The 23,849-nt window shown below is 43.6% G+C and overlaps 1 protein-coding gene across 10 annotated transcripts in view; it reads right to left on the bottom strand.

Moving 5' to 3' along the window:
• The window catches only part of KYAT3 (kynurenine aminotransferase 3), a 496,355-nt gene extending 483,292 nt beyond the window's left edge, over positions 1-13,063 (bottom strand). For 3 of the 10 annotated variants that reach the window (XM_069232320.1, XM_069232316.1, XM_069232312.1), the window contains exon 1: positions 12,849-12,954. The gene's annotated coding sequence lies outside the window, so the exon portion shown is untranslated. Of the gene's footprint in view, positions 1-12,796; positions 12,955-13,042 lie in introns of those variants that run through there. The other 7 variants (XM_069232319.1, XM_069232315.1, XM_069232311.1 and 4 more) reach the window with 3 other exon arrangements.
• Positions 13,064-23,849: the final 10,786 nt, after the last annotated feature.

Consider the following 23,849-nt stretch of genomic DNA (forward strand, 5'->3'; position numbering starts at 1 on the left):
GTTTATGCATTAAGTTTGTATTTATACTGGTTGGGTATCGTGTTCTGGGAAACAGCGCTGGTCAGATCCCAGTATATTTGAAGACAATGATCAACATGTGAGGAACGTGGTGTTATGGACAACTTTTATTGAGGATCGTTTTGTTCTATGGGAAGGTGGTGAAGAGAATTGCTGAGTTTCCTAGATAAACTGAATTTGAATGATCCTAATATCCACTTAACTAGCATGTATAGTAAATCACGCTGTGACTTTTTGGATGTAAGTTGGATGTACTGGATAATAAATTGATTACAAAGACACATACGAAACCAACGGCCACTAATTCAATCTTGTACACCAATAGCGGCCATCCTGTGGTTTTAAAATGGAGTATCCCTGCTAGCCAAATGTTAAGGGGCAGAAGGGTATGTTCAACTGACGGAGAATTCAACAGAGAGGCCATGAATATGTTGAGAAGATTCTCTGAACATGGGTATCCCTTGAGCATTTTGGAGGACGCAAGAGTGTGAGCTAGTAACACCTGGAGGGATCAGTTACTATACCAGCAGAATATTAAGGTGGCTCAAGATGATGGGGTTAAGAGGATCTTCCTGGAATACAACACAGCTCAATCGAGTCTAAAGTAAATCATACAAAAAAAAAAACTGCTTTCTTAAGTAAAGATGTACATTTAAGGGATATTGTCTCCAGAGGACAACAGATTAAGTACAAAAAGACTAAGGCCCTCATTACAACCCTGGCGCTTGGCAGAGAAGCGGCGGTCTTACCGCCAACAGGCTGGCAGTAAAACTTTTGGAATTATGACCATGGCGGTTACCGCCATGGTCATCCGCCACTTTTCCGATCAGACCGCCAGGGCGGAGACGACTGCTGGGCTGGAGACCTGGGTCTCCAGCCCGGCGGTCGTCACAATACCGCCGGCGGTATCATGACCCGGCTGACTGCCATGGATTTCATGGGGTTAGGAACCGCCATGAAATCCATGGCGGTGAGCACTATCAGTGCCAGGAATTCCTTCCCTGGCACTGATAGGGGTCTCCCCCACCCTGAGTCCTTCTCCGACACCCCTCACCACCCCCAAAGGTGGCAGGACCCCCTCCCCACCCCTACCCCCAACATTACATTACACATTCACACCTGACACGCATGCAGGCACCACCAACACACATACCCGCACACACACCAACAAACATGCCAACAGCCACACACACAGTCATACACACACACCCACATTCAGACATACACGCACACATCCATACAGACATACATACAGACAGACACGCACTCATTTCCAAACACACAACACCCCCGCATGCATACACGCACTCACACCCCCCTCTACATACACACATGCACAACCCCATGCACGCACACAACACCCCCCCACCCCCTCCCCTAACGGACGATCAACTTACCTGGTCCGTTGATCCTCCGGGAGGGGACAGGATCTATGGGGGAAGCTCCGCCGGCAGCACCCCGTCAACAGAACACCGCCACGCCGAATCACAGAACGTGATTCAGTGGGCGGTGTTCTGTTGACGTGGCGGTGGAGGTGGAGCAACCTCCACTTCCCCGCCGACCGCCAGTATGGCTGCTGGCGGCTCTCCGTCCGGAAAAGGATGGAGGGCTGCCAGCAGTCATAATGCGCTGAGCGGAAAACCGCCTGCACTGGCGGTCTTCAGCACGGCGGTCCCTCGGCGGTCTTGTAAACAGACCGCGGAGGTTGTAATGACCCCCTAAATCCTTGGGTGATATCTTGACAAGCAGCTACTTTTCCCTGATGGAGAGAAAACTGGTTACAGAACTGTTCTATGGGGTTTGTCAAATGCAATACATGTAAGGCCTGTCACTATGGTCTGAATCAAAAGCTGTACCAAACATTTGAGGGCCGCAGCATCACAATACAGGACAGAATAACAATACAGATTTTGCAGTATATGTTTTAAAGCGTGGGTGCAACAAGTTATTTGTAGGTACGGACATCAATAAACAGAGGATAAGGATCCTACAGCACATTTGGGCCAATATATGTAGGGTATACGGTGCAACATGCTGACGATTGCACACCGCAGTGGAGTGAAATGCTCGTGCTTTAAATAAGGACATTGAAATTTATGAATAACGTACCAAACTGGGGAACAAAATGTGCTACAAGTTAGAGCAGACCCTCGCTCTAGTGTGTGGGGGGCTATTGATGCAATATAATTTGCACTGCACAAGTTACCTTAAATTAAACATAACACTCTAAAATAAACCTAGTGGGGTGGTGCCGAAATTGTTGATGGACTATGGCTTATGGTATGTAAATGGAGATAGTACAAATATAATAGTGATGAAAATAATGTGAGATATGTGGTGTATCATGCCAATGATCGCATTTGGGGGAACTTACATCGTGGGATGAAGTACTTGTGCTTCAAGTAACAACATTGAAATTGTCAGACAGTGCATGGAAATGGAGTATGAAATGTGGCCTAAGCATATGCTGTTCACTGATCTAGTGTGTGGTGCCCATTGATATGGTAGAAGGACCATGATATGTGTTATAATGGTGTCTGCCATGATGAGAGAAGAAGCCCAGTGGAAGGCGTTCGCCAAAACGCGTCGGCCATTCACATTTTTTCTAATTTTGTTTGCATTGTTTTGTTCAGTATATGGGTGCTCACTATATATATAAAATTAAATTATCAGCTTTTGATGCTGGACTAAGCAGACCTAATCTGTGCCGCCATGTCATGTGTCTGGGAGGTGACTACATGAAGGGGGGGGAGGGTACACACACACACATATACACACACACACAAACTTCCCTTAAACGCATGGAAAAGGCATGTGGGTGGTAAAAACTTGCGTTGGAAATGCGCTGCACTGTAAAATCAGCATTGCAAGGGCTATTTCCCCTACACTGTACCCAAATCCTGGCGGAGTCCATATTGGGTCTCAGAAAGAGGCCTGCACTCAGCTGACAATGCCTCTAACCTTGCAAATAAAACTCTTCCCAAATGTTTTACCATTGAGTCAACTAGTGATTTGGGGCAATAGCAGGCAGTGAGGTTCTTGTCACCCTTTTGAAAAATGGGATCAATAGTTGTCTCTATCCAAATATGTGGAATGGGGACACGAATGGCAGCACGGAACACATTTGTCAACAGTGGGATCCACAAAGTGACATTACATTTGAAGACATCGATTGGTACCCCGTCTGGTCCTGAGGCCTTACCCAACAGACTAATTAACAGAGAACTGCTCACTTCCTCGACCTGCATAAATAGGAAAGGTTTGTTTCAGCTGCTACTTCCTGTAATACACCATGACAGTCTCTTGGATTAAACACTGATGAAAAATGTTTCACCCTTCTGTCATCGGGGATTATGGGATTATGGTATCCGAGGAAGAATTCTTGTTGTTGCTGAAATATGGTGCATTAACCACAATGCAAAAAGCTCTAGTGCCCTTAATTCTAGCAGCATCTTCAAGCTCTTCCCAGGCTATTGTCCTAATCTTATCCTTCCTCTTTGTAACTGTATTATAATTTTTAAAAAGCCTTCGTTCTCTAATTTCATCCCTTGTCACTTTTTAAAAGATGCTAAAAAATGTTCGTGGACCCTAGAGCAAGCATGATTAAACCATCCACTTTTATCTTCTCGATGATTGTTCATAACAGTTAATCTACGCCAAATGGCAGTGCCAAGAGATTTATACTATCTAAACATATCTAAAAAGCAGATTCTTCATCGCCCAATAAGTCAACCAGGAACAATAAAGGATCAATTTTCCCACATTTCAATCCGACACCTTGATTTTCAGAATATTTGATAGCCATCGCCTTCTCCTTCTTCTGTTTCACACCCACAGAAATGGTAAGAGTGAATTAAGATCACTAAGGCACTTTGGTATTATTTTTAAATGTGACACCATGTAATGCTATCTGTACTTAACCTCTGATTCCATCTTGACCACTGACTCCATTTTGTGCTTAGCTTAGCTTCAAATGCAGTCACATCGGTGGTGCAGGTATTTTTCCAAGCTCAGCTTGTTTTCTACATTGAACGTGTTTTCGCTCTTCACACCAGAGAAGGGAACATATCATGGGGGGGTGCAACAATGATAAGAGTGTACAAGGGTGAGAATGTTCATAGCAGAGAAGGGTAAGGCTCTGTCCTGGAAATGCACATTGGGATCTGGCCAATTCTTTTTGTGCATTTTCAACACAGACCAAGTACAGCCAGTGCTTGAATTTCACAACTTACTTAAAGGGAGGGGGGACGGTTACCAGAACCCTCCTCTTGGGTTTGTTTAAGATATATAAGGTGGCACTGAGGTAGAAGGAACTAATTGTGAAGGTGAACGCACTGCTTATTAGTCCCATTGGGGACTGTTTCTCCGGTCTCAGCTGTCTAGGGTTCCACAGCCTGACGCTGGCAAGGACAAGGATGATGTTGGATTCGATCGGCATGGTGATACATTTTTATTACTTATTTATCTAGCTTTGCTGTGTGCATGTATACAGGGAGTGCAGAATTATTAGGCAAGTTGTATTTTTGAGGATTAATTTTATTATTGAACAACAACCATGTTCTCAATGAACCCAAAAAACTCATTAATATCAAAGCTGAATATTTTTGGAAGTAGTTTTTAGTTTGTTTTTAGTTCTAGCTATGTTAGGGGGATATCTGTGTGTGCAGATGACTATTACTGTGCATAATTATTAGGCAACTTAACAAAAAAAAATATATACCCATTTCAATTATTTATTATTACCAGTGAAACCAATATAACATCTCAACATTCACAAATATACATTTCTGACATTCAAAAACAAAACAAAAACAAATCAGTGACCAATATAGCCACCTTTCTTTGCAAGGACACTCAAAAGCCTGCCATCCATGGATTCTGTCAGTGTTTTGATCTGTTCACCATCAACATTGCGTGCAGCAGCAACCACAGCCTCCCAGACACTGTTCAGAGAGGTGTACTGTTTTCCCTCCTTGTAAATCTCACATTTGATGATGGACCACAGGTTCTCAATGGGGTTCAGATCAGGTGAACAAGGAGGCCATGTCATTAGATTTCCTTCTTTTATACCCTTTCTTGCCAGCCACGCTGTGGAGTACTTGGACGCGTGTGATGGAGCATTGTCCTGCATGAAAACCATGTTTTTCTTGAAGGATGCAGACTTCTTCCTGTACCACTGCTTGAAGAAGGTGTCTTCCAGGAACTGGCAGTAGGACTGGGAGTTGAGCTTGACTCCATCCTCAACCCGAAAAGGCCCCACAAGCTCATCTTTGATGATACCAGCCCAAACCAGTACTCCACCTCCACCTTGCTGGCGTCTGAGTCGGACTGGAGCTCTCTGCCCTTTACCAATCCAGCCACGGGCCCATCCATCTGGCCCATCAAGACTCACTCTCATTTCATCAGTCCATAAAACCTTAGAAAAATCAGTCTTGAGATATTTCTTGGCCCATTCTTTGGTCATTTCTTTCAGCTTGTGTGTCTTGTTCTGTGGTGGTCGTCTTTCAGCCTTTCTTACCTTGGCCATGTCTCTGAGTATTGCACACCTTGTGCTTTTGGGCACTCCAGTGATGTTGCAGCTCTGAAATATGGCCAAACTGGTGGCAAGTGGCATCGTGGCAGCTGCACGCTTGACTTTTCTCAGTTCATGGGCAGTTATTTTGCGCCTTGGTTTTTCCACACGCTTCTTGCGACCCTGTTGACTATTTTGAATGAAACGCTTGATTGTTCGATGATCACGCTTCAGAAGCTTTGCAATTTTAAGAGTGCTGCATCCCTCTGCAAGATATCTCACTATTTTTGACTTTTCTGAGCCTGTCAAGTCCTTCTTTTGACCCATTTTGCCAAAGGAAAGGAAGTTGCCTAATAATTATGCACACCTGATATAGGGTGTTGATGTCATTAGACCACACCCCTTCTCATACAGAGATGCACATCACCTAATATGCTTAATTGGTAGTAGGCTTTCGAGCCTATACAGCTTGGAGTAAGACAACATGCATAAAGAGGATGATGTGGTCAAAATACTCATTTGCCTAATAATTCTGCACTCCCTGTATATATATATATTCACGGAATACATATTAATTGGTGATATATTGCACTTTTTCTGCTTGTAATTATTCAACTGCTGTGATTATTTGAGTATCTGTACATGTTTTGCTACATTCAAGTTAAATGCTCACACTAATATTTTTGTATACTCTTGTTTGAGACCCAGGAAGTGCCTTAATAAATTCATTAGTCAGGCTAAGAGTGCTGTATTCTTTGCATTTTTAGCCTAGTTCCATCTTAGTTTGAAGCTAAACAGAACACACCAACGTATTAATGGTTGAAGAGAGTAGGACAGAATTAATGGAGCTTCCCAAACCTTTCCCTATGACTGTTGGGAGTCTGGAGTCATCAACAATGGTGTTATTTCAATAAGGGAAACATATGTTACTTTCATAATTAAGTTGTTTAAAGATTCACCGTATAAATCATGCATGAAATGGGGCAAACCTATACCATCTATATTGGTAAAATATCAAACCTTTTCACTACGAGACCTGCAAGTTGTGACATTAAAATCACCCACCTACAGAAATAAAGATGGAGTTTGAAATTTCTTCAGCTGCTTGTCCATTACAGAGTCTATGGATTTAACTATGGGTGTATAAGAATGATAAAAAATATGATTAAAAAATTAACAATTTTCTTTGCCTCCCCCCCACCATCACCAATACAGATAATAGCTTTTACGGAAATCTGATCAACTGACTGATATTAACACAGTCAAATCCCCATTGGTTCTACCCACAGATGAGTGAATGGCATGATTACAGAAAGTGTAAAAACCAATAAAATGTAAATCATCAGCATGTCCGGTTTCTTGGTACCAAATCGAGTTTTAACTAGTGAAGGATGACCAATCTTGATTAGCCAACTCAAGAGTGCATTACTGTAATATTCCATGATAAAAGGTTAATATAATTTCCATATACAAACTACTTCATACATGAGGGAACCATCATCTTCTATACCCCCCTTGGCCCTTTCCCCCGTGCAGGTTCGACAACCCTGTCAATAAATGCTTTAGAGAGTCAGTCTGTTTTATTTACATCTTGGAGTGATTGAAAAGCATTGATTGCTAAGAGAAATGTTAAAACCAGCTACTAAAATACTCAGACCAGGAACAGACATCTTTGAATTATGGGAACTTATCACATTCTCTGGTGTCTAAGGGCACAGTCTTAATAATGAGAGAAATAGAACCCACACATTTTACTTTAGGAAGTGGGGCTTATAATCACACAATCCCCCAGAGAAGTTTTAATTTGTCAGCCAATCCAAGGTATCCTTCTGACCATGCTGATCTCATAACACAGGTCAAAAGACTCCACCACATCGGGATTCAAGGAAATGCCCTGAAATGGATCGCCTCGTACCTCACCGGCAGAACCCAAAGGGCCCATCACCCACTGTTCAACTCAGAGCCCAAGAAGATCATTTGTGGAGTCCCCCATAGATCGTCCCTCAGCCTGGTCCTCTTCAACACCTACATGACCCCCTGGCCTTCACCGTCAAATCACACGGACTCAACATCATCTCCTACACTGACGGCACACAGCTCATCCTCTCACTGTCCGAAGATCCGTCCACCACAAAAGTTAACTTCCACAGATGCATGATGAACGGAGCGGACTGGATGGAGGACAACTGTCACGAAACAACGGAAGTCCTTGTCTTTGGGAATGACACATTGCCATCGACTGACACATGGTGAACCGCAAAGACTGGCACACTCCCCTCCCTAACAGACCACACCGGCAACCTCAGCATTATCCTGGAAAGCAAGCTATCCAAGAAAAAACAAGTTGATGCAGTCTCATCCGCCTGCTTCCACACCCTTCGCCTGCTCCGCAAGATCTTCAGGTGGCTCCTGGCAAGCACCAAAAGGACGGTCATTCAGGCCCTCATCTCCAGCAGGGTGGACTTCGGAAACATGCTCTACAAAGGAATGCACCTCAGGACAGCACTGTCACTCCAGCGATTCAGAAGAGAACCAAAGACCTGGATGTTTGAATGATCATACCTCCACGCAGCAGCATACAGCTCCAGGGCCTCAAGACACTCACGTGTGATTTGCCACGCTCTATAAATGTATGATTGATTGCAACCAACCTGAATGTCTTTTGAGTCAGTTTGCTACCTTATTCCTTAATTCAGACCAACCCTACTTGTAACCATCAACTAAGGGTGCCACATTTTCCAAAACAATCACATATTTGATATACTAAGATGTATTTGTAAATTGTGACAGACTCCTTCTGAGCTGCAGTCACTAAGTAACAAGTTCAGGCAAAAGCATTTTAATCGACATGTGATTTTCTGCTCATAACGGGCATGCATGAGACATTCTGCAACACACCTATGCAGAGAACAATGAAAAGCACATAAACAAACTCCACTCCAAAATGCATGCATGATAAATGCAGAATAAACAGGACTGAGGATGCCCAAAGCCGCATGGATCCCCTCTCTGCCTTCCAAAAGGCCTCAGGTTCAGGGGTGCAACGCCCATTGGGCTAAAAGGGCCCCCTGTTGTGTCTTAGCCTGGGTTGCAACTGTGCTGGGGGCACACTGACAGCCTTCTACAGAGAATTTTGCAAGTTAGTAAGAAAGTGAAGTACAATAAATATTGGAACTGTGACCGTGAATGTAGGAGGTGGGGTGTAGGGTATAGGGCAACAAAATACTCTACAACTATTTTGTGGGCTTTTCACCTTCAGGTAAATGAATATCAAATACAAAGTACACTCTTTAAATACAAAAATAAATGCAAGTTAAAGTAATTAACGGGGAATGCATTTTTTATACTACAGGACAACTCAATTTGTTAGTGTGATCCCTGCAGATATCTGTGTGTGCAACCAGTCACAAACTTCATTCTGGTAAGTGCAGAGGGAATAGTGTATGTGTATTAATAGTGCTCCGAGGTCCAGGCCTGCGACTGAAAGCACTATGAATTATCAAGGCTTTATTTTAAAATTATATTAAACTAGATGTGGGTGATTCACAGAAGGCTCAAGCCAGGTGATCAGCCCGAGGTCCTATTCGACTCTCAAACCTTGAACGAGCTGAGCTTTCATGTGTACGCAAACCTCATGTGCCTACAACTAAAGACAAAGCATTAACCTTTGATGTAAAACTTGAGACAGAAAAAATACCCATCTACTGGCTGAATTCCACATTGTGAAGCCAGAAACCCTAGTTACCACTTCCCCGCTTGACAAAATTGTGTGATCATATGCATTTATTTTATTTCACTGTGCCCCCTTTTTCTTTATATTTGCACATGAGAGCACTTAAATTACATGACCTAAGGATGTGTGCTGTACAAAACCTTCTCGACTTTGATTTAATACTCTATAATGTGGCTCCATATGTAATAAAAATGTAGGTCACATTTAGGGTGCACGTCAATCGCCTTGCATCTTAATTCACTAATGGCAAAGTCATCAGGCTGGGGAGGTGGGCATCCATTTTTCTAGATTCCTCTTTAACAACCATCACTTTTAATAAATGTGGCTCAATGCAAAGGGGTACTCTTATGTACTAAGGTGAAACGCTCCAGCATGTTAACAAATATATACTTTTTTCAATTTTCTAGAGACATTTTCATAATTTTGCATGATGTTAGCTGCACAATTTATATGCCAAACATTTTCAGGGCTCAGCTTGTGCACTGGCTCTTAGAGCTAAGCTAGACACTCTGCTCGGCTTGATTTGGCTCGCCTCTCCATGTTAATTTGTTGGTTCGCACTCTACATTAAACACAGTATAAGATAGGCTATTGCATCCCAAAAAACATTTACAGGTAGAAAAGTCTTTGTTTATTTTTTTTCAATCGATTCTCATGCCTCATGGTGTTGTGCTCTTTCTGCCAAATCAGCCCACTTGCAAGGTGCCTACAAAAGACCTCGGCCCTGATGGGAAAATGTGTAGAGCTGAATTCCTGTGTGGATTTCCATTCAGCACAATTATAAATGGTCCATTGTACCTGCCCACAGATTTACTGGGTATGCAAATAGTGAACCAGATTTTACCTTCTGAAAAACCCAGTAGGTAAAATCACTGTGCGAAAAAAGCTGCTTTGCTCCTGCGACTCCGTCTATAACCCCTGACATGAACTCTAACAATAAAGACCATAGACAATGAGGAGCATAGGGACACAAAATCTACCATAAGTAGATATGCTAAACAACAAATAATTGTTTATGCAACACAATAATAAATTGTGGGAAGCTAAGTTGCAATGATTCGGAAAGGACATGCTTATTTCTATCCTGTCAGGTTTGATCAGTATGTTTAAAATGCACAGTTTAGCACTCTGTTTTCTTGTATTGGGTCCAAGGATAGTCACATCCCATAGTTTGACATGTTAGCCCTGTCTCCAATCGCTGACCTTTTAGTCCCCCCCCAAAGTTCAAGTCTAGTTGCGCTCCTGCACAGGCTAACCGACAAGCAGTGGTAGGTAAAAAAAAAAAAAAAAAAGAAATCTTAACTTCAGTACCGCACATATAAATCCTTAAATCAATACCTGTATAATGGTGCAATATGCTCTGCATGCCGACAATAGTTCTCAACTATGAGGAATACCAATACAACAACAACCATTTCCAAAACTCTCCAATTTTTACCAATTTAAAAAATGCAGCCATATTCCCCAGAGCCCGTAACAGAGGAAACCTGGTGCAAAATGTAGGAAGCTCAAGCCTGGCAAAAACACAGAATTCCTATTCTAGTCCTCGAGACAAAATTAGAAAAAAAGGAAGTGAGATTGGGTTTGCCAACCTTATATGGCTTGGCAGTGGGGGGAGTCTTTTCTGAAATTCTTGTTCTTTCTCTTGTCAAAAGGTGAGGTCACTTCATAAATAATAACTGGGTCGAGGATGATGGGATAATATCTGAGCTTCGATGTGCATGTTCTTATCTTAAAACAATGAATGAATTCATGCTTCCCAACCTTGAATAAAAATAAATCAGAGTGCCTAACTTGTCAAAGTTGTTTAGGAGAGGACTTAAAACTATGCTTAACCCCATCTGCTTTTCTGCTGTTCTTGCGTTTCTCTACATAGCATATAGTTTTTCCACTACCTGGAGAAATTTCTGCCTCACAATCAGTACCAAGAAGACTGATTGATGTATTGCATCAGCCTGCCCTGCAAAAGACGTATACGGAACCAACTATCACCGCTGAAGGAAATCCTGAAGGCTGTTGACAAGTTTACATACCTCTGCAGCACACTCTCTAGATCTGTGAGCACTGACAATGAGGTAGTCACACGCATCGCCAAGGCAAGCTCTGCATTTGGACGGTTGCAGAAGTTAGTGTGAGAGAGGAGAGGCTTCAAACTGTCCACAAAGCTAAAGATGTATAAGACAGTCATACTGCCCACACTACTGTGTGCCTGTAAGACATTGACTGCGTATGAGCACCATGCTAAAAAGCTGAATCGCTTTCACATGAACTGCTTAAGAAGGCTGCTGAAAAGTACCTGGCAGGCAAAGTTCCAGACACAGATGTCCTCTCTCAAGCTGGTCTGCCAGGTAACTACACCCTGATGAGGAGAGCCCAAGTCAGGTGGGCAGGCCACCTTGTACATATGTCAGACATACGCCTCCCCAAGAGACTGTTCTATGGTGAACTGGAGGAAGGTAAATGCACACAAGGTGGGCAGAAAAAGCTCTTCAAGGACACGCTGAAAGTCTCTGTGAAGAGCTTTGGCATTGACCCGGACTCCTGGGAAATCCTAGCGCAGACCACCCAGCGTGGCGAAGCTGTATCAGCAAAGGTGCTACCTCCTATGAGCAAAGCAGGATTGCAGATGCGCAGAAGAAGCGTGAGCTGTGAAAATTCATAGCCAACTCTTTGCCAATCAACCCAGCAGACCACTTATGCCCATGTGTGGCAGAGCTTTCTGAGCCCACATCGGACTGATCAGCCACAGCCAGACTCCCTGTACCCAGTCAACCTCTTCAACATGATGCCCTTGGTCATCGTCGACGAGGGACACCGTATAGCAAGGAGGAGCAAAAGTGATATAACATGCACAATGATCCCTATGGCATATGAGGAGATAACATTACACAGTATACAAAGTCAGTACAGGGTTTTGTAATTTTTCTTTCAAAAGGTTTCTCTATTGGCATCCACTGCAGTGATTCTCTTGCTTCTGATGTTTATGCCACACTGCATGTTTACAGACAAAAACAGCACGCTTGCCAAGGTGAAGGCTACTGACTTCGCTAACAAAACCTAGTCAGAGAAAAGAAGCTTCAGCAAAGTCAACAGCATGACACCAAAAGCCAGACCCGGTGCCTTTGCCAATGTTTATTAAACATTGTTACCACCGAATAATGTAGAGCCAACAGCAGCATTAATACAAAAAAACTGGAACATAAATTAAACGACGCATTATGCTGGATCATGCTGAAAGCCAACTGTGAGACGCCCGACCAAAATAACTACTTCAGTTCGAAAGTGCACAAGTCATCTTGTAGATTTGACAAAATAGAAAGGTCTTCAATTAGAACAATAATTTATTTGCCAAATACCACAATTTAATGAGGACCAATGTTCGCTAATTAAAAGGCAACTCTCATTGCAGATGACGGGCACCAAAAATTTCCGATAAAATTCGTACAAAAATTACACCATCAAATCCATATGGGTCGCAAGATAACCTTCATTAGTTTAACGCCATAAACACCAAAAATGCACTACTTCTGTTACCTCGGCTTACCATTACCAGCATGCAGTCACTCCAGACTCAAAGACAGTTTACCTAACGCCCCTCGTCAGAACTTCTCATGTATCCTATCGCCTCTAGTATAATTTTGACTTTTAACTGATTGACAGGCTTATGGGAGGCGCTATGATGTGTCCTTCTGTAGCATTTCCAACCAAAGCTGCCAACTGCCTAGAAAAGTGATCCGCCCCGCACAATACAGCACTCCCATCCCCATGAAGAACACCTACCCAATGACCGGAAAGCCCGCCTTCCTGCTCCGGAAGACTTCCGGCAGCCGCTCGTGTGAGCTGGGGATGTTTCCTGAGCACGCTGTTTGCACGGTGACTGACGTGAACACTCACTGATGATGAATTTGCGGAGCATGGATTCCGTTGTGTTGTGATCTCCTGTATCCCATCGAAAAAGTGTTTCCCCTGCTCTACAGACATTTTAGAGCCCTGTCGGACGGCTGAGCTTTAGCAGAAGCTCTCGGACAGAGCTACACCCGTTGCTGTCCAGAGTTCCTCCCGCAGCCTAGGTCGCTCAATTTGTTCTTTTTGTTTATCTTGCCCTTGGTGCTTACAATTTGCATTGACAGGTGGCAGTATCTAATTAATACAGACAATTCAATGTAAAATAATAGAGGAAAATAAGGGGAGACCTTGATTAGAAAAGGAAACTATGAACATAAGCATTGGCAAAACCAACAGCTCTCGTCTATGCAGGAACTGCTGGCTTTGCTTATGTGTTTTAGCCATGTTGTTTACCAGGGTGTTGCCTAGTTTCCGACATCAATGCGTGATGTGCTGCCCCAGTCCAGGTTATTCGGGTCGAGGGCAAAATACTCTGTCCCGGGCGTAATCTCTTTGTGGGCTTTTAACCACACCCATGTCACGCCCATCAGTTTGGTTGGTTCGTGGGCTTGCCTTTCAAAATTTGCTTGCTTTAATTAGTGAGGTCATGCCTTCTCTGGTGCCTGCCTCAAGCACAACGCCCAACTACAAAAAAACCTACAAGGCTCAATGTTTTCTGTATGGTTTCTGGACTACTTTTTCTCTTTAATTCGTAGGCACCGTGATCTCGCTGGGCAGTAGTCAAGCGTTTTTCTTGACATCGACCATGTCACATGGATATTTGCACTTTTGCCGATGACATGGATAATTGCACTTTTGCCGATACGTTTCACTGCAAGGAAACCTATTTCCTTTTGTGTCTTCGCTTTTTGCTCATGGCGGCCGCCACCTGGCTTATCTGAATCTGCTTTACTTTTCATTTTCAGTTTATGTGGTTAGAAAAGTCCGGTTAGTTATGTGAAACTGTTTTACTTTTCATTTTCAGCTTATGTGGCAAGAAAAGTCCGGCTAGGAGTTTACAACGCTAATAGCTTTAACTCGAGGAAATGCGAGACACATTGCATTACAAATGCTTGTTGTCTTTGAATTCTGGAACTTGTAGTTTTGTTTCTCCCATTATAAAATGGGACTATAAATCTCAGAATTCAAAGGAAAAAATCCAGGACTAGGACAGCACATCATGCATGGACTTGGGAAACTTGGCAGCTGTGTAGTGGCTTCTGGCTAAAAAATGGTGGCATAGAGCAGTGGTCCCCAACTTTTTGACCCCTGAGGACTCCCACTGAATCACTGCTGTAAGCCAAGGACTCCTCAAGCAATTTGTAAAATTTAAATTTCAAAGACAGGCGGACATGTGTGAAAGTGCATACTAATGCCCTTATTTCACTGAAGGGGGCGTGGTTGAGTAAAAGCAACCCCCTGGAAATATGGATTCCACATACTGACTGTGCCTGGTGCCTCTTTGAAGCATGTTTATGGGTCATAAGCCCTAGCAAGAGGAACCCTCAGCCTGTTCATACTAACATTAATAACTTCTTTGTAAATATGAACCAAAGAGACAAAAGAACACAAGAACGAACCACAGTGTGTCCAGAAGCAGGCCTGACCAATTCCTCAGAAGTAGTGTGTAGTCTCACAGTGGCAATTGCAGGGTACCAGAGCAGCTGGGGCATCATCCGAGTACAGGTCTCTGTGAGAGAATCCTGGGACGCAGACCCCACCTCGAAACTAAACTGCCTAGTACTGTTACGTGAATGAGTTCCGATTTCTATAAAATTAAGCTTATATGCAGTTTAATCTTTGCCGTTGTCTGAGTCTTGAAATTTACCTCAAGTAAGGTTTGCTTGGAAGGCCGTGCTGTGTTGCCTTTGCTCTGTAGCACAGCACTAAGTGTCGTGCTAAAAGGGCTGTTTTAGTGCAAGCCCGGCAGCAGGTGTGTATCTTCCATTGGTGCAGTGTTACAAGGGCCCAGACTAGAGGATGTCTCTGAACCCTAAATATTGCTGAAATTTAAAATTCTAACAGCTGCCAGGGTTCCATTTCCTTTCATGCATAGGGGCAAAATACACTGGCAACGCTACTGCATGGCAGACTGCATCACTGGCACACAACTCTTATTAAATACGGCGCTGTGCATTTTGTTATACTGTCCGCGAAAAACACTCTCTAGATTTTGACACAATGATGCTCAAAGTCCTGCAAAGTTCATCCCCAGTGTCCACTAGAATCTAGCCTATACATATGCATTACAAATTCTGCCTTTAAATTAATTGTCATCGGAAAGGTTAGTAAAGATATTGTGACTTACTTAGTTGGTCACAAACAGAATGCATTTTAAAATGGCTTAGGACTGTGGGAGGAACTCACAGAAGGCCTGGATCCACTTGAGCTGGGCAGCCTACTAGCATGCCGCACATGAATAAAGACTCAGTACACATTGTTATTACTTCGGTGTCTGGTGCGTAACAGCACCTGATGCCTTTTATTTACATCCGTGCGCAGTGTGTGGGCAAAACTATTTTGGTGACGGCTGTGGGGTTGATGAGTGATCACTCCTGCAACCGAGTTCGTAGTGATGACACTGCAAACACCAGAACTGCTATGCAAGTGTCACTCTGTAGGAGCTTGAGACCTGCAAACCCTCTAAGAATGTGTCACAGACCCGTGGGGGTCCACGGACCACAGGTTGGGAATCACTGGCATAGAGGAAAGTGGAATGGCAAGGAGTGGTGTAAAGTGTTGTAGAATGGATTCGTAGAGTGTCGTGCAATGGAGTAGCATAGTGTTAAGTCGCATAGAGTGGTATACACTGAAAGGGTGTAGCGTGGACTGGTGTACAGTGTTGCAGAGTATAGTTCCGTAGAGTGCAGTGACATTGAATTCACATTGAATTCAGCGGCATACAATGCAATAGCATAGAGTAGAGTGGTGCACATTAGAGTGCAGTGGTGCAGAGTGGAGTGGCATAGAGTGCAGTGGCATAGAGTAGCATATTGTAGTGCACAGTAGAGTATAGTGCCTGAGAATGCAGTGGCATAGAGTGGAGTAGTGCTGAGTAGAGTGGTGGAGAGTGCAGTGTTGCAGAGTAGAGTGTCAGAGTGCAGTGGTGTGGTGTAGAGTGTTGTAGAGAGCAGTGGCATACAGTACAGTGATACAGAGTAGAGTGCAGTGGTTACAAGTAGAGTGCAATGGCGTAGAGTTGATTGTTTCTGAGTAGATTGAAGTGTCATAGAGTGGAGTGATGCAGGGCAGAGTGCAGTTGCATAGTGTGGCATAGAGTGTAATGGCGTAGAATAAAGTGGTTTAGAGTGTAGTGGCATAGCATGCAGTGGTGCAGAGTAGGTTAGGGTGGCGTACAGTGGATTGACATAGAGTTCAGGAGCATAGAGGTGAGTGTTACAGAGTAAAGTGCAGTGGCATAGAGTGTATTGGCAAAAAGTGCAGTGTTGCAGAGTGGAGTTGTAGAGAGTAGCTTGGTGTGGCCTAGATTGGAGTGGTGTAGAGTGCAGTGGCGAAGGGTGCATTTGTGTAGTGTAGAGTGGCGAAGAGTGCATTGACATAGAATAGGGTGGTACATAGAGTAGAGAGGCATGGCTTGATGTGGCTTGGAGTGGTGCAGGGTTCAGTGGTATGGAGTGGTGTAAAGCGGATTGGTACAGAGTAGAGTGAAGGGGTGTGGAGTGGCATAGAGTGTAGTATTTGTGGTATGATAGCACACTGCCATTGCAGACAACACCTTTTCAATTTAAATGACCATTACATTTGCACATGCATACAATTTAACTAATAAAACTATACAATACGCAGACGAAAATGTGTGGAAATTGCATCACCTAGTTTAATGATTTGTTTTCATCATATTGAAGTATTTGTTTCCAACACACTTCAGAAATAAAAAATGTTCTTCATTTGTGTGTTCTTAATTCTGATATATTCTGAAATACTTACACATTTAATTTATAGTTCAAATTTCCTTACTGAAAATTTTCAATGTAAGAAAACAATGGGTGATGCAGCACCCACCAGTAATAATAGAGAAAAGTCAACCAATCCAACTCCCAACACCCCTCAACCCCCTAATCCCCCCAGTGTACTGTTATGAGTTGACAAAAAAAAGAAAGAGCACAGTGCATATGAGATGGCTCCCAACCCCATTCAAGTCCTTTGGGGTCATCCCTGTCTAGAAAGCGTAGGAGTCACAAGTATTTAGGGCAAGTCAGCTCCCTGAACTCCCGGGAAAGTAGAGGCAGGAAAGGGTGTCATAGCTCTCTGAAAGATTGCTCCTCCGCCTTGAGGGTAATTGTGAGCCTTTCCATACCCAAAGTGTGCCATGGCCTGTCTAACCATCCCAGCTGCGTAGGACATGAGGGGTTCCTCAATGAGTCAAGATGTTTTGTAGAGCCACCCCTAAGGTTAGACCAATCTGACGCCCCCGGAGGGACTTAAGCGGAAACGTCAAGGGGTTTGATAGACCCAATATGATATAAGCCGAGAACCGCAGGAGTTGGAATTCAAATAAAGATCAATGTTGTTTAAAATTCCCTCCCAATAAGAAGCAAGCTTCAGGCAGTCCCACAGGAGATGCGCCAGCTTTCCTGGAGAACCGCATCGTCTCCAACAGAGGGGGCTGCGTGAGTGGTCGCTCTTGTGCAACTGAACCAGAGTGAGATACCAGTAGGTGGCGGTGCTCAGTGCAGTTACCATACTAGTAGTATTTCAGGCTGTATAGCGTGCTCTGTAATAAATCGCTTCCCACTCTCGGGGTAACAATGACCTACCCAACTCCGCCTCCCAATGCTCCTGACTTGGAACTCTGGGTATCAGAACCGCCTGCTGAAGCAGTTCGTAAAGGTCGGAGATAATATGTTTATCCATCATCTTCATGAGCAATCATTTTTCATAATTTGTAAGGGGTCTGCATGTCTTATATCTAATGGAAGGGTGCATCACCCTGTGACAGATCTGCAGGTAACATATCCTCTCCATCTGCAGTAGAGAATGGGAGTCCCTCAGGCTCTCGAAGAGCAGCAATCCCTCTTCATCAAACAGGTGCCCGATGGAGTGGCATAACGGGGACATCCATAGGCGAAAAGCTCCCTGGTCCAAGCCCAGCGTAAAGTCCGGGTTCAGGCCCAACGATCGGTGGCAGCGCAGCAAGAAGGGAATTTTCCAAAGGAAGTACCAGCGATCGCAAGGTCCATAAACAGGTAGCGGCTATCTGACTCTGTTCGGGACTTTTCCTCCAAATACCAAAGTTGGGTTGCCCTGTAGTATTGCTGGATATTGAGGATACCCAGTCCCCCCCCAAGCGAAGGTCGATAAGTCAGGAGTTGGGCCATCCTAGGCTTCTTTCCCACCCATACGAAACAGTAAATTTCCTCCTGCAGTGCTTTAATCAGGCCAGATGGGGGCTCAGCCGGCAGCTGCTGAAACAAGAAAAGAGCCCTAGGAAGAACCAACATTTTTATAGCGGCAACTCTGCCCATCCATGAAATAGGGTAGTCTCCACTGAGTCAAGTCTTTTTTAACACTCTGAAGAAGGAGCTTATAGTTTAACCTAGATGCATCTGAGACTGTCATGGCTATCTTTATGCCCAAGTTTGGGATGGATTGTGTCTCCCATGGAAACGGGTACTGCTGAGCCATCAAAGCCACTGTCTCCGGAGCAAGCGTAAGGCTGAGACCCTGTGACTTCAAAAGATTTATGTGGAAACATAACAAACTTACACTAACACCCCCAAAAAGGGGAGCCAAAACCATCCGCTGTACTCCTGAAGTTAAGACAGAGTACTGAGTACTTGAAGCCATGGAAATCCGTCAACCGCCAGGCCCCCTCGTCCCCCTGACACCTTCCCCCCCCCCCCACCGCCTCCCCTTCCCGCTGCCACAGTCTAGGTTTCATCTCGGCTGCCACAGTCTAGGCTTCATCTCGGCCCACGAGCTCTCACTCCTGGTCAAATTTATTTGTATCTCTGGATAAAGACACAAGTACTGCCCTTTGCTGTGAAATGATAGTCTCGAAGTCTGTCTTGGAGCTCCCCAGCGGGAGAGTAAACCAGCGTGTGCGCTTCCTGCGTTGACAGTCATGCCTCTGCAATTGTAGGCGCTCCTCCAAGGGCTCCTGCAACTGCAGCAGTCTGTAGGCCTCCTTCAATGAGCGCAGTTGCTGTGATTTGCCCTCCCATCGGAAAGTCAGACAGAGGGGCTGGCCCCAGGAATAGGAGACCCCTTTGTCTCTGAGGTGAGAGGTGATTGGGCAGAAGCCTCTCCTCTTTTGTAGGATGATTGCTGCCAAATCCTGATACAGAAGCAGAGAGTGGCCATGGAACTTCAGCGGATGTTGCTCTCTCGCCAGCCATAGTATGCATTCTTTAAGGGGGAAATCATGGATGCAGACCAACATATCTGCAGGAGGCACATGAGAAGGCCTCGGCGGGCCCACACTGTGCACTCTGTCTATCTAAATCTCATTGTCAGAGTCATCCCCCATTATCTGGGGAAGAGGGACCTGACATATGATGTGATGTCCTCCTCAGCCCCCGTTGGCGCTCCTCGGATGCGGATATTATTTCACGTAGAGCGGTTCTCCAAGTCCACCGCGTGGGCTTGAAACTCTGTCTGTTGCCAGGAGAATTGAGGGCAGTGCAGCAAATTGCCCCTGAGGGCCGGCGGTCGACAGGTCCAGCGGTGGGGGGCAGAGAGGCGCAAGAGTCTACCTTAACTGCCCCGCCATCTTGAATCAGAACCACACATTTCATTTAAACGCTTTTGTGAGCTACAAAAACACTCTTTCCACCCCCAGTATCCAGCAAGATTGTCACATAAATCCTCTCACTTTGAAGCCAAAGAATGAAAAGTAAACTAGTTCCTTGGAAGACAGCACTTGTCATTTGACCTCAGCCTTTGAATGCACAGTAAATGTGTCAAGATTAGAACTTGAATTGAAGCCCTGTTAACAGAAAGCGAGTTTGTGGAAGGATACAGAAAACACGCTTTAGGCATTGGAGGGACAAACTGAACTTGGTGAGCCTAAAGCAAATAAAGGCAGCAAATGGAAAGCCAGAAAGTGTGAGTTACAAACTGCAAAGACAATGGTAATCAACAAGAAGAATGCATTCTGAGGTAAACTTTCTGAAAGTCCCCTGGATGTCTTTAGCTGCAAACTAAAAATGCAAAAAGGAAAGGGCATTGTAATAAAAATGAATAGAAAATAATGCGGATGAAGAAAACAAACCACTTTGACTTTTCAATAATAACATTTTCAGAGCTGCTTCAAGACATTGCACTGATACAACATGAACAGAACCAACATGCACTTTCTGTATTTGCAGTGGTACACATGCTAGATGGCCCCTATTTTGTGTGACACGTCTCATTTTTAACCTACAACAATTTCATTGCAGGACTTGTAGTTTTCTCTTTTAACTACTACTGGTAATAGAAAGAAAATAACTTCCGAATCCTTTAAATTGTGGGGCAAGTATTGCAGCAGCCAGGGTTGAAGTCACATGGAGCAGAGTCATGGGGAGTGAGTTTAACTGTCAACTTATTTTTTTTAATTCTGTCACAAAGAAATTGGCAGCAAAGAAAAATGTGACAGTAAATGTATTTGGCTTAATTGATCACAAATAGACTGCTTTTTAAAACACCCATTGTTTAAGTACTGCTGCAGAGATCTTTGGGTACCTTGAAGTTCCATTGCATACTAATGGAAAGTTGATTCTGGTGGTTAATTCACTTAATTAGAGGCGGGGTTTGTGTGCAGGGTCATTGCAGGTTTGGCTAAATCATAAAATAGCATAGAGGATTAATGTGTCTACTGTAAAGAACAAGGAGTAACATGTAAGTTTGTATTCCTGTAGCATAGATTTGGATTCTATGTAGCCAGTTCAGTGGTTTATTGCTTCTGTTGCAGATATCCTTGTGTGCCTTGCAAGTGACAAGGTACAATCCGTGTAACATAGCTTAATGAATTATAAATCGGCATTGAGGAGCTGTATGCAAACTGCAAGAAAACTGTGAAAATGACAGGGTTTTTTCTCAATCCTTTATTATTTTAAGGTTGCTGAAAAGGCTAATTTGAATCATAATATATACTTATTAGTGCTATGTAATAGTTACTCAGATAGACTCTTACAACTGATATTCTTACAGTGCATTTATATCCCTTTTATAAAGTCCTTGGAAAAGTTAAATCCTGCTCCCAAATCATAGTTTATTTCTTAGCCAATTCTTAAGTGACAAGCTGAATATCTTTGCTTCCTGAGTGGTATTAGCATCAGTGTTAAGTTCCAGTTATCTCCCATGTAGGAAAAGGCACAAACAGCACTGATTGCCGTTTGAGAGTGGCACTGTGATGGGACCAATTAGAAAAAGAGACCGCTCTCTCCTTCATCAGATAGTTGCTCACAAAGAGCAAGTTCTGCTGAACGTGTTCCACTGTTGCCAGTATTGCTCTAGGACAAATTCAGCACGTCACTGGAGCAGACTCATGTCCTGCACCCTGCTTAGTAATAGCTGCAGGATCCTAACGCAACTCGTTCGCCTCCAGTATTTCTTTCATCATTGACTGTATGCCCTCCGAATTCCCCACGTTGTTGGAAAGCCAACACGGTCGAGCTAACTAAGCAAGATTCCTCAGGGTGTTAGTATTTTCTTTCTTTAGCTAATGAATGTACTTTCTGTCATTAAGGTGCCTACCCTCTCTCTTTCTTTTCGTTGTTTAGTCAGAGAAAGGCAATCATTTTCACACAAAAATAGAAACAATGTTTTTATATTTTACACCGGTATATCATGTCAGAATGAATTGAAATGTGATACTTATATTTGTTCAAAATAAAATAAAGCTAGTGTAGTAATTTAGGTCAATACAATAATGGATGGAGAAAGCAGGAAATATTCATCCACGGACTGTCCTGCAGAATATGTAACCAGGGATTCTAGTTTCAAATCACAGCTTCCCTGCTTAACCAAATTGTGTGAGCCTATGAGAAATAACTTCACTTTGCCTCTTTTTGATTGACACATCTGAGAGCATTTTGAGTTCAAGTTCAGGATGTGCTCTATCTGAAAACTTAATTTGCGTATGGTTTGATTGAAAATAATGTTATGCCACATACAAAAACTATATTGGCCATGCATTCTGTGCCCTTGACAAATGGACATCTCTTGGTTCACTCATGCTAGTGTCACCAGGGCATTTGTGTTGGGGAAAAGTTCATTCATATATATATATATATATATATATACATATATATATATATATATATATATATATATATATATATATATATATATATTTTTTTTATAAGCAATTTTTATTGGTTTTGTTGAGAGAAAGGGAAAGAAAGAAAGGGGAAGAAGAAAGAAAAACATTGCACAGGTAAGGCCTGGCACAGCCAGCTTAGAGTCATTCTTCTAGTGACAATATCCTTTGACCAAATGACAGATCAACAACATTGGTATGTAGTAGATAACACACAGTCATATTTGTTCATGGGAGAAGACCCAACACCTTTGCATGCTTATGGGGACAGCCCCTCATCTCATAGACTGATTTTTCTTGGCTTGCACACCAGTCACCTCCGCGCCTCCATTTCTGGAGGGACAGCCCAATGGGAGAGTTCCAGGTGGCTGCTATGTCTCTCTTGGCCACCAGCATGGAGGCACCAACAAACGTACGATCGGCTCTTGTTCTTTCCAACTTCTCCATTGTGCCCAGCAGGACCAGTTTTAGGGACATCTGTTGCTCATTCCCCAGCACTACATTCAATTAGTAATTTATCTTACCCCACTACACCTCTATTAGCGGGCATGTCCAGACCATATGCAAGAAGTATGCAGAGCCCCTTGCACACCATGGACACTGAGCAGAGGGGCGGAGACCCACCCGATATAGCTGGTCAGGGGAAAGGTATGCCCCATACAAAAAGTGGAGCTGCAGCGTACACAGCCTTGCAGACACCGCCAGTATTCTGGGTGCCATTAGCACTTCTACCCAGTTTGCCCTCCTAAATGGGTCCCAACCAGCCCTCCCATTTGTCCCTGATATGGTTTAGGTCGCCTGGAGCGTTGTTAATTAAGAAACGTTCACATTTAATCACTAATTAATACCTTTAACATTTGCGCAGCAGTGATTTAATCTAATGTCCTGAAATGGAATACTAACCTATCCAGAGTTGGAAAGACTATTATCATATTTTATATGATGTTTGTTGTGTCATTTACTTGCTAATTATTTTGACGGCTTGAGTAGTGCTTTGTGTTGCTGAACGAAGTCAGACCACTGGCTCAGCTTTTTCTCAGCTCTCATTAAGTTTGTTGGCTCGCCCAGTTATAGTTGAAGGTATCTAATATGACATGAAAAAGACAAAATAAGCAATGGATCCTTCACCCGCTTGTGTTGCTGCAGTCTAAAAGGCATGTAGGAAAGGACAAAAAGTAGAAAGGAGAAAGTTAGTGTGGGACACCCTGCTCGGGTACCAGCTACCTCTCAGATGCTCTCCCCATTTACCAAATTCTCTCCCTCCTTTCCCCCCTGTTCTAACTACCATGCCCTGAAACTTCTTTGAGTGAAAATGAGCTGCCTACTTGGACTTTGCTCTCTTCTTGTGCTCCTGTGCAGCCTCAGGATTGGGAAAAGCAATATAGGATTCAGTTCCAGCACTGTGCACACCCAGTGTGCCACTGTAAATATTATAAA

This window comes from Pleurodeles waltl, chromosome 4_2 (assembly GCF_031143425.1).
Source record: "Pleurodeles waltl isolate 20211129_DDA chromosome 4_2, aPleWal1.hap1.20221129, whole genome shotgun sequence".
NCBI classification, from domain to species: Eukaryota; Metazoa; Chordata; class Amphibia; order Caudata; family Salamandridae; genus Pleurodeles; species Pleurodeles waltl.